At 33.2% G+C, this 18,457-nt stretch overlaps 1 pseudogene; it reads left to right on the forward strand.

The window, feature by feature from the left end:
* The first annotated feature begins 960 nt into the window (after positions 1-960).
* LOC143575145 (aluminum-activated malate transporter 10-like) lies at positions 961-12,028 on the forward strand (annotated as a pseudogene).
* Positions 12,029-18,457: the final 6,429 nt, after the last annotated feature.

Raw genomic sequence — 18,457 nt, forward strand, 5'->3', positions numbered from 1 at the left:
ACTACCAACTAGACTCACATTCCCCTCTTTGTTTGTTTTATTTAGGGGTGTTTGGGTGTGTTTTTAAATTTGTTTATTTGTTTATTTGCTTTTTGAAAAGCAAAAGACATTACTTTTGAAAAACTCAATTTTAAAGATGAGTTTTACTAAACACTTTTTGTTTTTTAACAAACAAATAACAAATAAGCAATTTTAAAAAGCTCATCCAAACACCCCCTTAGATATACTTCCCCATTTCTTTTGACCAAACTCCCCGGCCTCGGGCCCGCCCCATCCCCATTTCTTTTTACAAACTCCTCGGCCTCTGCAATATTTGTTCTGGATATTAAAATTGATCACCAAATCTGGCTTGGGTATAAATTGTAAAACTTGGAGCTACAGCAACTTAAATGACTAGAATTGTTAATACGAAAAGAAAAGTATAAGGGTGATACGGAAGATCTCAAGTGACGGTTTGGTAGAGATCTAAAGTTCAAAGACCAAGTTAAATAAATTGGTGTCATAGTTATCTTTTATTTATTATTAAATAAGTTAGAAGTTTAATTTGATTGTGTTTCCTATTTGGGTAAGATTGGAATTGTGGGTGTTATCTAAACTCATCAAAGGTTTTATTTGTAGTAGTAGATTGAGTTTCGTTCTTGTTTATTGTTAGTAGAAAAGAGTCGTATAAACATTTTATGCAGTATCGTCTTTCGTGTTCTTAATTTACTTGTCTGATGTTTAAAATAAATACAATAAGATGTCATATAGTAAATCAATAAAAAAAAACAAAATTTTGGCACCATTCTGCACTCGGACCACTCACATTCTTTTGTAAAAATGACTAACAAAAATGAAGTTGAGAGGGGTATCATGGTGGGTGATGGATCATCAATGGTGCTTGAGCCCGACCACACGCATGGAGTGATGTGATTATGGGGACAGTCCCGTGATCACATCTTAGTTTACTTTAAGAAAACATTCTAATGTGTATGATCATTGTAGGTGGAATGTTGTACAAGTGTTTGAACGGAATTTGCGCCACTTCGCTTGCTGGATTTCTTGCACTAGGCATTCATTGGATTGCTGGTCATTCAAGCCACAAATTTAAGCCATATATTGTGGGGATTTCTATCTTCATACTAGGTAACTTCACAAATTTTATCATGAAAACTTGTCCCTCTAATAAACATAGATCCTAAGTTTCACTAACTAATGATAACTTTCTTAACAGCTTCTGCTACAACTTTTCAAGATTCATCCCCATAGTAAAAGCAATATTTGACTTACATACAACCCAGTCTCAGTCTCAGGGTATCGTGTTGATCATCTCCTACAAATGGCTAATGAAAGGTTAATTAACCATAACCATAGAGACTTGTTTGTGCATCATAACTAGCATGCTTGTTTTTCCTGTTTGGGAGGGTTTGGAGCTTCATTTTCTTGTCCTAGATAACATGGATATAGCTTGCAAAATCTTTAAACATGCAAATAAATTTTTTTGAATTTACACATTTTTACCAACTTTTAATCATCATAATTTTATATGTTGTAAAGGTTGTGTAGCTGATTATTTTGGTCACGTTGACGAGGAATCTAAGGAAAGTTTAGAAGGTTATAAATGTGTGTTGAATGCAAAAGCTTCCGAGGAATCCATGGCTGTATTCGCTAGATGGGAGCCCGCACATGGCAACTTCAATTTCCGACACCCGTGGAAGAATTACCTTAACATTGGCGCATCGTCGCATAGTTGTGCTTATTGCATTGACACACTCACTAGTTACTTGGCTTCCAAGAATCAAGTGAATTTTAGCTATTGAGTTTTTCCTAAATTTTTCAGTTTTTCTACAATTTCTACAAGAAATAGAATATATATAAATTAAGACAAGTTCTTGTCGTAAAAACAGGTACCGGAATCAATAAAGAACCATCTTGAATCAGCATGCATGAATCTAAGCACAACTTCATCAAATGTTATAAGAGAACACTAGTACAAAATTGGTTGGTTTTTAAGCGGTAAATTGGCTGTTTTAGGCGGTTTATGGACCGCTCAAACAGCTATCGCTAAAAAGGACGAAATGGTTTTTTAGGCAGGTTTGGAGACCGCCCAAAATGAAACTAGAGACCGCCCAAAAAAGAACACTAGAGACAGCCCAAAAAAGAACATAAACAAGTAGCAAATTAACCGTTCATAATTACTTGAGGACCGCTCAAAATCTCAATCTTCCCAAAATATAGGACCGCCCAAAATGCAAGATTACAATTAAAAAATAATTTTATTTAAAATCAGAAAGCCACCTTTAAATGTATATAAACTAGCAATGTTTCCCGCGCGGTGCTATTTTTATAGTTACAAATAGCATTTCATTTTGTGCTATTTATGTTTACATCATATATATTACAGTTATTGGTTATTATACGTGTTTCTTTGCTCTGTGAATGTTTTTATACATGTATATTCGAAGGGGATGCGACGGTTACAGTATTGAAACTGTCATTCACAGGGGATGCGTTACAGTATGGAAACTGTAATACTGGATGCCACGGTCGCAGGGGATGCCACCATCCTTTGAAACTGTAGGGGTATGGTACTAAACCCGGCTTACGACCTTAATTTATTATGTCTGGCTTATTTTATTATATGGACTAATACAATATTATTGGGCTGAGGGGGTTTTGTGGAGGTAACCCTAACTGGGCTAGGCCCATTAGGGTACCATGATGGTGGCCATGAGGCTCCCTATATAAGGAGGTCTCCACCTCCTTATTAAGGGTTGGTTGTTCTCAATAAGAGCCACCACCATAACCATTTTTGTGTCTGTAAACAAGAGATCCTTGAGATTTCTTAGCAGTCACCTCCACACCTCCAAAAACCATTGCAGATCTTAAGCTACCGGAGAAGAAGATCGAGTCGTGGTTCGTTCATCTCGAAGACCGGGGAACATCGTCATGGATCAGGTCAGATTCATTTCATGTTTCTACAGAAACAATCGGCAACCAATGGCCGGCAGATTTTGTAAAGGCGTTACAAACCATCGGCGAGCAGCGCTAACAAAAATTGACAATATCTGGAGATTGACTGCCTCTAACCACCACCGGAACGACGACCACCAGCAGATCGATCAGATCAATGGAAGAAAGAAGATGTGCCAATATGTGGCGTTACTTGGTTTATTTAAGAGGGACTATTTATGTAAAATAAATAATATAGGCGGTTACAATCTTCAAACTATTTAAGGAGACAATTTACGTAAAATAAATAACAAATATAACAATTAAATAAATAAAATATAAAAGAAAACTAAAAATTTTTCAACCAATTCTAAATGTAGTAGACTAGCATTGTTACCGCGCGTTGCGACGGTGCTATCTTTGACATGTTTAAAATATATAATAGCATTGTTACCCACACGTATCGAAGGTGCTATTATTGGCATATATAAAATTGTTTAAAATATATAATAAAGATAATGACTACAATAGTTTTGTTGTATCCATCTCATGTCCTTTACAAACCAGAGTATTATTTAATAATATTTAGTGTAGAAAAAAAGAAATTAAACCATTTACTCAACACCTAGGCCAAAGGTGTTTAGCAAACATGCTATGGCATGATATGTATATGTTAAATTGAAGCATGTTGATGAATAATTGTTCTTTTCCTTTAATACATGTATATGTTAAACTGAACATTCAAAACATACATGAACAATAATAGAATATAATTCTACAAAAATTTCCCTACACAATCAAAATATAACCGATATAAACTTAAGTTAAACTCGAAAAGATTGAACATGTATATCTATCATTTTGACTAACAATTACATTAATATTAACATTGTGATAAAAATTTACATCAAAACTTTTATAAAAATAATCTACAAAAAAAATTATTAAAATATTTGTGTTGGTAAATACATCATATTGATTAAAAAAAATTAACCGTCAGTTTTAACGTACGAAAAACGAAATTAAAAGGTTTTGATTTTAGGTGACAATTTCTTCATAATTCTGTTCTCCTTGAATTTAATGTGTCAATAAATCTTTTGCTGTAATTCTGTATAAGTAAATCAACCTAATTATATATGCATTACTTTTAAAGTTTTTTTTCTTTAAAAAAACCACAGTTTGCAATAATAATTCCGATATAACTATAACCTTTTTTGTCACATTTTCTTTGATCAAAGAGATTATGTCAAAATCAAACAAATTCTGTAAGTGACACCCAACTGAAATACAGGATTGGTTGATCGGAAAAATATCGAAAGTGTATGAATGTTACTAAAAAAAATGGTTAAACTAATAGGCAACTTATGTAAGTAAATCAAACATTCTCATATATTATGTGTCATCCTCCTGCGGAAGATTATGATTTCATATATATTCCCTCCAGTGGAGGCATTTAACATTCTCCATTATCCTCCGGCATCGGGATCGTTTATCGGGTCCCGTAGCTTTTCGGTGCCGGTTCGTCAACGACGTGGCCATCGCTCTAGCTATGCCATTTCCGAACTGTGATGGTGACTGGATGCAAATACGTTGACGGTAGTGGAGGTATTATTGCAGAAGAGGATGGCATGGTCATCGGGTTCTAAACGCCTCCGTTCACCGCTAATGGTTGATAGAAGGCAAGTATATTGGCTTCAGAATAATATTGGAAGTTGGGTTTGAGGAGAACGTGTGGGATATGGAGATGTAATGATGTATTTATAGGTTTGGAGATGGTGGCGGTTATTGGTTTTTGACGGGTAGAAGGTAGTTATTGGAGAAAAGCAAAGGTCACGACCTTAATCAATGAGGACAAATGATAGTAACCGGATTCGAGATCGGCGGTCTCCCGAGATATGACCCTTTGAGCGGGTTAGACTCCAAAAAAATAAGATAAAGAATTAGACATTTGTCTTCATAATTTTTTACTTGCTTTCATTAATAATCAAGGCCTTTTTATAGGCCACAAATAAACAAACTAAAGAAATTGACTAGAGGTTATCACCACTAATCCACTACCTAAAAGAACATGCCTACAACAAAGTAAATAATGCCATAAAGATTGATGCATTAGCTAGCCCACAACTCTATATTGTTTATGCATGGTGGACTAAGTGGTTGTGCACTTATCAACAAACCGTTGTGGCCTTTCAATATTTATAAAATATGAAGAAAGACAATAACGTAATTATTATATATTAATTGAACTTAGGTTGGTTTAATAAAAGTTACAGTTATCTTTTTCATGCACTTACAAGTGCATGTTGGTTAAAAATGTTAGATACGGAAATTTATATATTTATTTGGAAAATGGTTGGAAAAAAAGTTTGCAACCAATTCTAAATGTAGTTTAGAATAATTCAAAACAGTTTATGCATATTCAGAAAAAAGAATAACAAATCCTACTAACAAAGTCAACAAAACTTCTTTATTTCATTATAACATGCATAGTTTACAAAACCTGCTTGTTCAAATACAATGCCAAACTATACTCTATCTCGCTAATTTTATCACTAAATACCGAAATAAAACACAGCATGTTGGCTTCCTCTTGTGTGATATCCGTTGCATCGTTCCGAATCTAAAATAAATACAAAATGTGAGATTAGGTATTGCAACAAGGTCAATATTAACTGGTCCCAAACTGGATATCATCCGAACCCAAGTAAACCAAAGCATGAAAAAAATATTTGAATCACCGTAACAAACCAAAAGCCAAATAATAACGTGAAACCCGAATAATACAGCCGCAAACCCGATTAACCCAAACAACACGCAAAATTCAAAGTATATATAGAATACTTACATTGTTTGGAAATTAAAATGTAAGTAATAGTTGGCAGTAGAACGCCACCAACAGAATCTCCTTTCACTCAGACTGCATCAATAGCAGCAAATCATCTTCTCTGCATACCTGGGGTGTGAACACCTGAGTATAACCTTGTGAGCTTGAGAGGCATATGCAAAGAATCTGGTGAACAACAAACACATAATTAGTTATAATAGACTGTTGTAAACCAAATCCTGGGGTCTTTGAACGTGTTTTGAAACTATTTATGTAATATTGAAGAACTGAAATCATATAAACAGTCTAAAAGAAGTGGAAAAACCTTGGTTCCTAAATATGCTTTAAGAATTTTCTTGGCAACAGTAGTAACAACTCTCCCAATTGTCTCTCTAGTGGATGATCAACTGCTACCCTACAATAGTGCAATCCATCAACCAAATGTGAACATTCAGGCATTCATGAGCTTGACATGTTTATAATTTTATATGTAGAAAACAGGTTTACCTCTACTGATCTTAAACCATACTTTAATTCATAAGTTGTATCAGCATGAGAATTGACAATTTACTGTAATCATGATAAGTACAATAGTGATAGTAACCGATTCGAGATGTTTAATCTCCCTAGCCTTTTGTAGTAGGCAAACACTCCCAAGAATTAGATGAGAAAGATAGAGACACTGTTTTGGAACACCATTTTTAATATTTCATTCATGCTAAAAACAAATACAAAGTAACTATAAATAGCCATACAAACCACCTACCCACTACTTGCTAATATGACTCTTAATAAACTAACCACTATGAATACTAAACTACCCACTACTAAATCATAGACCAATTACTAATTAACTTAAATAAACTAATAAATAAATACTAATAATTATATTAATATTAATACATGCACATGCACGTATCAAATAGCTAATGATTTAGGCTACATAGCATGCTAACTGAATATAATCTTTCATATTCAAAATTATAATAGTACTCACTTTTCCCTTTCGGTATGTATCAGAGATCCAACCGTAAATCCTGCATGGAAGCACCATGTGTTTGAGTCTTAAGAAATATCTTAAAAGTAACTTCATAAATTCATAAATAAAGATAATCACAAAGAAAACTCTGATAATCATGTGATAAGGTGTTAATTACAAACTAACCTTCACCAACACCTGAATATATGTGGGCTTTATCAGTCTCTTTACTAGGTGTAGTAATTCGGCTCTGACTAGGCCTACGTATAAGAAAGAGTCATGTTTAAAACAAATAACTTCATATAGAATAGCAGTCTTTATTTTGTAAACCAGCTTTATGTGATGAGTAGGATGTATTTAATCTTCTGTCAATGTCACACAAGCAACTCCACCACCAAGAGATTCACCAAAAGTTGTAACACAAAAGTAGTCTCCATATGTACCTTGGCTCCAGCTGCTTTAATCACTGTTCAAAACAAGGTGATAATGTTTTATCCATCAATAAATCTTTTCAATTTTATTTTCAAATATATCTAACGGCACACCGGCCTTTAATTTCACTCCTAACCATGTAGTGAAATCATTAGTGTTATTTCCAATTGGTTGCATGTAAGTATATAACTGTCAATTCAATTGTATTATCAGTCTTCTTTGAAAAGGTAGCAGCCTTACGTTTCTTAAGTTCAGACAGTTTACACACTAAACAACCAAAAAACCCCAAATTAACAAAAGTTCCAAATCCTTAGCCTGTTCAGTTGATTTGTAAAACTGATGGTAACAAATTAATTTAAATTGATTGTCAAATACAAATAATTAAATTGATGGTCACACAGATTTGCAAATACAAACAAGTTTAGTACTAATAAATATAGGGGAAAACGTAACCTTTGAAAGCTCAAATTGGACAAACTTTTCACCATAAGTTCCAAATAAATTCACAGCCTAAATTCCTGAAACAATGTTGAACTTCTTTCACAAAATTAGAGGATAATGAAGAAGAAAGGTTAGGGTTCTTACATGCGCAGCCGTCATGATGGAGGAGATCGGAGAAAGAGATGGTCGTCGATGGTGTTACGGACTGAAACCATTGCAAGGTATGAGACTTGTCCCACATCGGTTGTATGGGCAACTGGTGTGGGGTTTATAAGCCAAATGGGTTCCCTCACCTATCAGACTAGTCTTTTTGGGTAGTCTGATAGGTGAGGGAACCCATTTGGCTTATAAACCCCACACCAGTTGCCCATACAACCGATGTGGGACAAGTCTCATACCTTGCAATGGTTTCAGTCCGTAACATATTGGTAAACCATTTGCCCATACAACCAATGTGGGACAAGTCTCATACCTTGCAATGGTTTCAGTCCGTAACAGATGGGTAAAACGGAGAGATGTGATGTGATGTGTCGTTATTGAGGAGATAGGAATAACTAAGGACTTATGGAGTTAGGGTTTGAGTTGAGAGAAGAAATAACACTCTGCGTGCGAGAACCTATTATTAGCAGTCTGCGCACGAGAACCAAATATTATTTTGGCTGTGGTTTTCAAAATATTTGGTGGTGGTTTTTTTTCTTTTTCCTGAGATGCTTATCAATAGGGATGAGCATGGTTCGCTTCGGTTCGGTTATTGGGTGAAACCCATACTGAAACCTAAGCTATCGGCTATTTTAGAATACCAACCGATCGGTTTTCGGTTATTCATTTATTCAGTCTTCGGTTATTTTCAGTTTTTTTATTGTGAGTAGACATTACAACAAAAAGGAATTCAAAAAAGAGTAGAATATCTCATATAAATTGAATTCCTAAATATAAAAATAGGCACGTGTTACGTGAAATCAAACAAATACAAAGTTGTTTGAGTAGTACAGTTTAAAATTTAAAGTTCTTTCTAATAAAACACTATAGTAAATTTGGCTTGAATCTTCATTCATTATCTTATTCATCTTCAAAGTTTAGACTCAATCTTCGTAATTTTCATCATCGTCAATGGTAGATTCTTTTGGTGTTTGGTTTCCGGTCAGAACATATCACACCCCCATCTTAGGCCTGGGCGTATAACTAACAGATGGTACCACATTTGTAAATAAATCAGAGTTACGTATTTAAACGGAAGTCTTTTGAAACATGTGGATATAAAAGATAATATTTACATTATACAAAGGACGGAACAAAAGTTTCCGTTTAAGATTATTTGTTTTAATTTACAAAACCACCATTCGTTAATATTTAAGTTTAACAAAAAGATCCGAGTCATCGGATATCTTGAGCACTTCGTTCTTCAAGCTCTAATCTTGGTTACCTGCAAAATGTTAGAAAATACGTCAGCAACGAATGCTGGTGAATATGCTGACGCTAAAATATTTTCTTTTACTTGATTACCTCTCGAGACATAACTTAGGTCCGGCCCATCGTGGTTTAGGAATAATCAAGTTATAAAACAATACAATTTATAAACTCAAATCTCTACACACAGAACCCCAGCAAACACAGAAGCGTTCGACATTACTTAGATACTATAGGTATACACATGGTCATTACTCCCCGCAGGCGAGCGTGACTATAACCAAGCGTGATGCGATGTGCCCACTGCATTTTATCACATATGTAAAGATCCAGACAAAACTCAGGGGCCATAGAGATACGCGATGGCCCTTTGGCTAAGCCCATCGCGTATCGCGACGTAGGCTTGCCTGGTCACCCCTTAGACCTACCACGTGGCGCACGTGGTAGAGGTTGTGACACGTGTGGACACGTGGCACACCACGTGCCTTGTGTGTCAGACAACCCATCGCGGTAAGCAATGGGTTGCTCTTCTGATCCATCGCGATGGGTCAAGAAAACATAATTTTCATTTTAGTCATTGAAGTTTAGATTTTGACATTTTTATTTTTTTGACTTTGGAAACTTGCTATTTTTGACCTGAAATTTTCATGATGTTACATAACATCTTAAAAAACACGTAGAAAACATATATTCGATTAATCGGTTCGGTTCGGTCTTCGGTTTTTTTAAGACGGGTAACCAAGCCTAAACCCAAAAATCCGTTTTTCGAAAAACTAAAAAAATTAACCGTCGGTTAATGCTTTGGTTCGGTTTTTTCGGTTATTCGTTTTCGATTTAGTGAATTCGGTTTTCTTCTCACCCCTACTTATCAAACTTTGGCCGGTTCATTGGCTTCTATTTAACTAATGTATTTTGAAAGGTTGCAAACGATCTTGTTTGGTTCATTGGTGATTTATTGTTACTGACTTAGGGGCTGTTTGGTAGCCTTTTAATGGTCATGAAGAGGTTATCTCTTAATGGTTCATAACCTCCTAATAAGTAAGAGGTAGCTATAAGTCTGAATGGTTAAGAGGCTACCTCTCATTCAAACTTATGACTACCTCTTAACTATTAAAAGGTTGTGAAGCAATAAAAGGTAGCTTCTTAATAACCATTAAAAGGCTTAGTGTTAGTAAAGTTATAGGTTTGAGGCTCTATTTTTTGCTTGTATTTTTTTAGTATAAAACATAATACTATTTATTTATTTTTATTTTTATTATTTTGCAATAAAAAAGTCAAATACTGTTAACTTTAATTTTTAAATAATAATTACAACATTGTCTCTTAACATTACTCAAGTTTTGTAAATTCTAAAACTATTTATATATTTGCCCCCTCATCTTTAACAAAAAAGTTGACAACTTTATTCATTTTTTTAATTTCTTATATATTTGTAAATATATTATGCTTTAGAAAAAAAATCGAACATACCATTGCGACGTACTTATTTTTGTTGACGTTTTGATATAAAATTTATTCAGTATTGTGATTTAGATTATAAAGTACAGGTTAGTGGAACATTAATATACACGTCAATAAAGCATTATTTAAAACTTAATATGTTTTTATTTTTAACTATAGTTATAATAATAATACTTTAACTTTAATAACTATTGCTACTTATATGAAGGGTTATATATTACCCCCTTAATCTTTATCCAAAAAAATTTGATAAGCTTATTTATTTCTTTTTTTTTTCCTTTTATATGGTTGGATATAATATATTTTAAAATAACTGAACATACCGAAATTCGTATTTTTGTCGATGTTTTGATGTAAATTGTATTCAATAATGTAAATTATTAAGTACAAGTTTATATATATTTTACAAAAATATGGTTAAAAGAACTTAAATTATATAAATATCACAATAATCAAGACGAACTCAAGTTTAAAATTTCAGCTATTATTTTGAGCCGAGCTGAGTCAGCTCGGTATGAAATTCGAGATTATCAAGCCTTGGCTCGGCCAGGCTTGGCTTGCTAACAACCTTTTAGTGTTGTTATCCGTTGTATCGTGCAAGCACCTGACCAGTATATACATGTGTAAACACACCATAGATACATGTACACATATAGATCAACAATAAAGCTAATACATTTAACGTGTTGAGATTGAATAAAGAGTAGAAAAACACAGAACTATTCAATATGTATATACAATTACAAAATATATTCAATTAATACATAGCAAATCAAACAGTAGTTAAACTTATGAACAATAAGTATAATCCAAATTCAGATTTTTGCTATTAAATGAAAAATAAATTGAATGAATAAAAAAATTGAATAATGAAAGAGAAAGTGCCTAGTAACTCGCCTAGTAGAGGAATTTCAAAATGAGTTATTTATCAAAAAGTAGGGGAAAAACCATCCTTTTAGGCGGTTTGAAAGTCACCGCCCAAAGACCTAGAATATTGAATTTATAGGTTAAACATGTAATTGTTTTAGGCGGTCATTTGTTTGTTTAGGCGGTTAAGCTGATAGGAAAATAAACAACACATGTTTCAAGCGGTTTTAAGGTATAGACCGCCCAAAAGGGTTTAGTTGACCGCCCAAACAAATCAATTTTGTACTAGTGGAATTAGAGAACTGGCAACATCTGTAAGCACAATGACAAGATCGACGAAGATAAACATGGCTGTTCGTGAACTAAAAAATGACTTAAAATCCCTTATAGATTTGTTGATCCAACCACATGATCACAGGACGAAAAATGAGCCAGTAATGCCACTTTTTGAAGTCATCCCGTTAACTAGTTTTGCATCTTTATTAATTGAAACACTTGATTAGATTTTATTGTAGGCGGTACCCTTTGTCTAATGAAAGCCTTGGAAAACAATCAAGTTGTTTAGCAACATATAGTATCATACTGGATCGTGTTGACCTGGTTAAGAAAACGGGTCGTGACAGCTAAAACCAAAACTTGTTTTTTCCATGTCGTGCTCTGGTATTGTATGTTTGATTTGATCGATTGTAGGTTTAAGGACCATAACTGTAAGATAAGAAATGATAGAATAGTAAGTTATTTGATATAAAAGTTTTGTTAAACGAACATCCATTTTAGAAAAGAAACACTTGTAAATTTCTTACTTGATCTGTTGGATGGAAATCCAACTCTTAGATCAACTGATATTTTGGTCTCTGGATGGATAAGGAGAAACACGCATGTTAGATCTAACAAGGGTTTCCCCTTTTGTGGGCTTGGGTAGTTGTGTCAGGTTTAGGCTACATCAAAAGTTGTTTCATGCAAGGTGACCAAACACGAGAAAGTATGTCTTGACAACACCATGTGTTTTTACCCTTCGCATTTGATACTATTGGTTTTCTAGCGCATGAGGTTGTAAAAATACTTAGTCATATCCAAAGGGTCATGAATTGTAATGTTATAACCCCACATTCTATGAATGCTATTATTAAATGACTTACTTTTGCTATCTAGAAAGGGCTAGCGGCGCAGATTGTGACCCGTTTGCCTTTTGTATCAACGTAAACACTACTTTATATTGAAATAAAGTCTTTGTAAAACAAAAAGAAAGGAATAACTAATGGATTTGAAAAACAATGGCAATTCGTATACCTTTTTTTTAATAACTAAGAGACTATTTTAAAGCTGTATACTTTTTCCACTTAAGAGACTATTTTAGAAGTGTATGTTAAGCACAAGTCATTTGTATAAATTATTCAAAATGATTTGATATGTTTATATTTTTAGTGAAAGTGCGAGATTATACCCACTATGGATGTATAAAGGACAGAAGTACAAAACCTTATTCTCTTTCACATTGATGATATACTGATATTAATATAATGATAACATATATTGAAGGTGCAAACATGCGAAAAGGACATACATTAAGAGTGTGTCAAAAGTTGAACATTTGCTTTTGAGCAAACTATGACTTTGGCTTGTACTTAATTTTAGATGTGTATAGTCCGCCAAGAAGTTCTTTCTTAGTACTCTTCTATTCGAAATCAGCTATTTTATCTAGGCTTGGTATCTCGTTTGGTTCTTTGAAATGATGGAAAAGATCATATCATTGGCCTATCTTTGAATTAAAATAGATCATCGTTCAAATCTTTGTCTTGGAATTATTAGTGTGTTTTTCTACTTTAAGTTGTGTTTGCTATTTTGACTTCTAGCGTCTTGTTGGTTAATTGTGCTGTTTTTTAATAAAAGTTGTCATTCGAAAAAAACAAACAAAGATGGGCGGGGTGCCCATTATACTTTTCTATTGTTTTCATTAGGTTTTTTATGGTTGAAGTAAAGCTTGCAGATTGAGCATAAGTCTAGGGACGAAATATTAGGTTTACTCTTGCTTTTTATTTTTGGATTTGCCTTTCAAGTTGGTGCATAAAAGTGAGATAAGTGTTCTTCCCACTCCATAGTGAACAGGCTAGACAAACCAATAAAATTAATTCTTTACATGTACAAATTTGGTTAAAAAGTACACTTGTCATTTATGTCCTAACTATTTCTTGATATTCCTAATTATTTCACAAAAAATTTGTATTAATTTATTAAATCAAACATAGTAATTACATCGAAACAGAATTCAAGTGAGCAACAACCTACGTCGCTATCTTTTTTTAAATTGCAAAACTTAGTCTTTTAAAAGCTACATTATCTATAATCATATATTAAATAAAATAGTGCACAAATGTAAATAAATCTTCATGTTCAATATTGCAATAGAAATTTGTGACGGATAAAAATAAAGAAATAAAAAACACGATTTTCAATGAATATCTTTATTAAAAACATCCTGTATTTTGAATGAAATTTTAGTGTTCTGGTAATGAAAACAATTAATATTGTGAGAACTAAGAGTATATTTGTGTGAAATCAATAATAGAATTTTCGAGAGCTGAAATCCATCAGTAACTATATCGCAACTAAGGAGCTTTAATTTGTAAAATAACGGCTTATGTGACGGGCATAAATAGGTTGTTAATAGCGAGCTGAAATCCATTGATATCGTCAATTGTTTAATAACCATGAAATTTGTCAAAACTGGTCATTAGTTTGGTTTTATGGTCGTTCTTTATATTTTACTTTTCTTAACTCCTCATTTTCTTATCGTTGTGTTTCACTAACGTTGCGTTTTCTTAACGTTGTGTTTTCTTATAGATGCGTTTTCTTAACACTTCGTTTTCTAAACGCTGCGTTTTCTTATCGCAGTGTTTTCTTAATGCGTTGTTTTCTTGACATTGCGTTTTCTTATTGCCACATTTTCTTCATGCTTTAACGCAGAGTTTTCTTAACACTGCATTTTCTTAACACTACGTTCTCTTAACGCTACGCTTTTGTCACACCCCAACCTATGAAGGAAATATCGGGGCGTGAATTGATTGCTCACATCTCAAAAGTCACTATCATATAATATTTATGACCACATCTAAATTATTTTATTAGATCAACCAAGTACAAACACAACATATTTTCACTTCAACCATGTATATAATCTGCAATCTGTATACAAAATACAATAGATTTGTCATCATAAAGTTGAGCAAGTAATCAGCCGTTGATAATAAATATAATATATGAGAAAGATGCAAATCAATGTTATGAGTGTATGTTTATAATACCAGTGTAGGAAGAAATAGCATATGTACTCTATGCAGGTTTATCATTACAGTGTAGGTTAATCATAACATCGTAGGAACACGTTGCAACTATGTAGGCTCAACATCAATTAATGTAGGTCATCCTGTTATGTTTACATGTGTAGGAGAGTTTGTATATCACGTTGTGTAGGAGCTTGTGTAAGTTTTCAGCTGGTGTGTATTTCAAAGTAAGTGTAAGAGTCTTTTTTCCTTGTGTAGAAGTCTGTATACACAAAACTACAATAGTATTTTGTAAAAGTGTGTGTATTTATTTCGAAATCAATAGGATTTTCTTTGACATATATGAGTTTCTATATTTATTATAACAAGAAAATTACAACTCTATTCTTTTTATTAAAACCTAATTAAAAATATTTTCCAATTATTACAAAAATGCCATAAACATTGTAGGCCTTAGATCAATCTAAATCAAGGGTTATAAATCATTTTTCGCATTTCTCGCACTAAGTTGATTTCTCTCCTGAACCACCCCATATATATATATATATAGAAAAGGGTTCAAATAAAAATAAAGAGTTTCCTAAGAATGGTAAGAACCAATAGATTTTTGGCATGTGGCATTACAACCTATGGTAGAAGAACAATTCTAGGAAACTATGTCAGTTATAGTGGTGAAAGAGTAATTCTAGGAAACAATGGCGGTTTTTTGTAATTTTAAATCTCAACCATAAATTAACATGATCCAATGATTAAGATCTATTCCTAGTCTTCCTATGAAACTACTTCTTTTTAGAATAACCCTCTCCTATATATATATATATATAAAAAGGTTTAAAATAAAAATACATAGTTTTGTAGGAAGAGTAGGAATAACACAAAATTTAGAGTTAAAAAACTATGTAGCATAAATCCTTAATCCTAGGAAATTATTTGGTAGTTTAAAAACTACCAATCTCAACCATTAGATCACAAATCCAATGGCTTAGATTGATTCTTACTATTCTTAGAAAACTATTTCTTTTTATTATAACTCACCCCTATATATATATATATATATATATATATATATATATATATATATAGAAAAAGGTTCAAATAAAAAGAAGAATTTTCCTAAGAATGGTAAGAACCAATAGAATTGTGACATTTGGCATTACAACCTATGGTGAAAGAACAATTTTAGGAAACTATGTTGGTTATAAGAGTGAAAGAGTAATTCTATGAAATTATGACGGTTTTTAATAATTTTAAATCTCAACAATTGATTGATATGATCCAATAGCTATGATTTATTCCTAGTCTTCCTAGGAAACTACTTGTTTTTAGGATAACCCTCCCCTATTTATATATATAATTAAGAGACTTTTATAAAGTTATATACTTTCTTCCACTTTAAGAGACTATTTTAAAACTGTGTGTTCACCACAAGCCATTTATATAAATTATTCAAAGTGATATGATATCTTTATATTTTAAGTGAAAATGCAAGATCATACCCACTACGGATGTAGACAGGACAGAACTCACAGAAATACAAAACCTTATTGGCTTATTCTCTTTTCACAATGGTGATACAAATGTAATGTTAACATATATTAAAGGTGGAAACATGGGAAAAGGACATTAGTTAACAATAATATTCTTGGAATGAAGAGTGTGTCAAAAGTGGAAGATTTGCTTTTGAGCAAATTATAACTTTGGCTTTGTACTTAACTAAGATGTTTACAGGGCACCTAGAACTTCTTTTCTGAGTGCTCTTCTATGAGAAATCAACTATTTTATCTAGTTTCCGTCTTCGACATTCGTGATTGCGTGCCTTGATCAGGGCATTTTTTAAATGCTTGATCAGGGCATATAAAACGAAGATGGCCGGGTGGGTACGTGCACATTTATTTTTCTGCTATTTTTATTAGGTATTTTATGGTTGAAGTAAGCTTGCAGATTGAGCATAAGTCCAGGGATTAATTATTAAATTTACTCTTGCTTTTTATTTTTGAGTTTGGCTTGGCTTTCAAGTTGGTGTATAAAGGAGAGATAAGTGCTCTTCCCACTCCATAGTGATTCTAGTGAAGAGGCTAAACAAACCAAATAAATTAATTTTTTACATTTTACAAATTTGGTTAAAAGATAGACTTGCCAATTTGCCATTCATGTCCTAATTAAAGTCCTTTTCAAAATATATAAAAATTAAACACTTGCACAAGTGTAAATAAAACTTTATGTACACTTTTGCTATAGAATTTTGTGACTTAAAAGGAAAAAAAAAGACCGATTTTCTATGAAAATCAAAGGAAATTTCAATATCTTGAAAACCCTAATGTAGCAATTAAGTTTTGAAAAGAACCGACAAACATTATTTATGCATTTCCAACAGTTTTTGGTATAGAAAACGACTCAACTTCTAGTGGTGACAACCCTTAATATTATGAGGACTAGCCGGGGACTAAGAGAAGATATGTGTGAAATCAATGATGGCATCAATAATTATGGAGCAACTAACCAGTTGTGTAAAACTACGAAGTTTGTGATGGGCAGAAATTCATCCCTAGTTATATAGCAACTATTTCTGTTACACCTTTATGTTCGTCGCACATGGTTTCACTTTTTTATTTGTGTTGTATGTTAATGGAGTTGATCCGAGAGGTAACATAATGTTATTTGGATCAACTAGTAAGAGAAAATGAGGCAAAACAAGGGCTTTTTGCGAAATGGCATAAGCTTCTCCTTCGTACCAAGGCTATCTTCTCTCGACTTCATATTATTTTATTCTTTGAGATTAGTATATGTGTCTTTTGATTATTTTTTTATTTGGGCTACCCTCCTTTTGTATGCATCTCAATAAGGTCCCGTCGCCATTGCCATTTGCTAGCTACTTAGCTAGGTGTGTTCATGGTTTCTTTTAAAATCCGTGAAATCATTCACACAAGTCATTGGTTTAGTTTCATGGTCGTTTTTTCCATTACTTTCGGCCAGTCAGTTTCAAAGGTCAATAAGCATATACTGTGAAACCAATTACTAACGGTTTGGGTTGGGTTTAATCATGACACATTTTGGTTTTTTATAATAAAAAACCGTTATCACCAGTTTGGCTCATGGTTTGATCTTAAATCCGGACCGTGGATACCCTACCAATGATGGCGTCCTTATGAAACATGGTCAAGATATTACTCTTTTCTTGTAACCAATACAATATCTTGATACCTCAATGAAAAAAACTCCCGTTTATTTGGTTTTGTGCTACACGAGTTATCCCACCTATCCGATTACAAGAACAGAAGAACTAGTTTTCTTTTTGAAGTTTTTTTGATCAATTTATGTTGGTTAGAAACCAATTGGCTTCTAGTATGTAGTTCTGGATGAAATAAACTCCGCCTAGGATCTGGTAAGACGAAGAATAGTGGAGGGGGTTTAGTTAACCAAAAGTACTGTCACGTAGGAACTGGGACATTAACTAACTACATAACCCATAAATCATGTATAGTGGAGGGGCTTTAACTAAGCAAGTTTATAATCAAATTGCTTTTTATACATTTACGAATGGATTCTGACTAGTTGAATTTGACTGTGGTCCCATTACCTTGAGCCTCTTTGCTCGTTAAAGCATTAGCGGCCCATGAGGCCAAACCCTCTTTAATTAAAAGCCCATCCTCCGAAGGTTGTATGATGATGCCATTATTCCTTAATGATGTGGCGGGAACATAGGTTTTGGCACCCATAACACTCGGTCTAACCCCTTAAAATACCTAATCCAGTCAGAGGTTAAAATGTAAGTCTTGGACATCAATAAATATGCTTATTTAAGAAGGAAAAGGCATATGCAAGTGTCTCGAAAGA

This window comes from Bidens hawaiensis, unplaced genomic scaffold, assembly GCF_021521415.1.
Source record: "Bidens hawaiensis isolate Kalapana, Puna unplaced genomic scaffold, B.hawaiensis_p1.1 tig00027299_1, whole genome shotgun sequence".
Lineage (NCBI taxonomy): Eukaryota > Viridiplantae > Streptophyta > Magnoliopsida > Asterales > Asteraceae > Bidens > Bidens hawaiensis.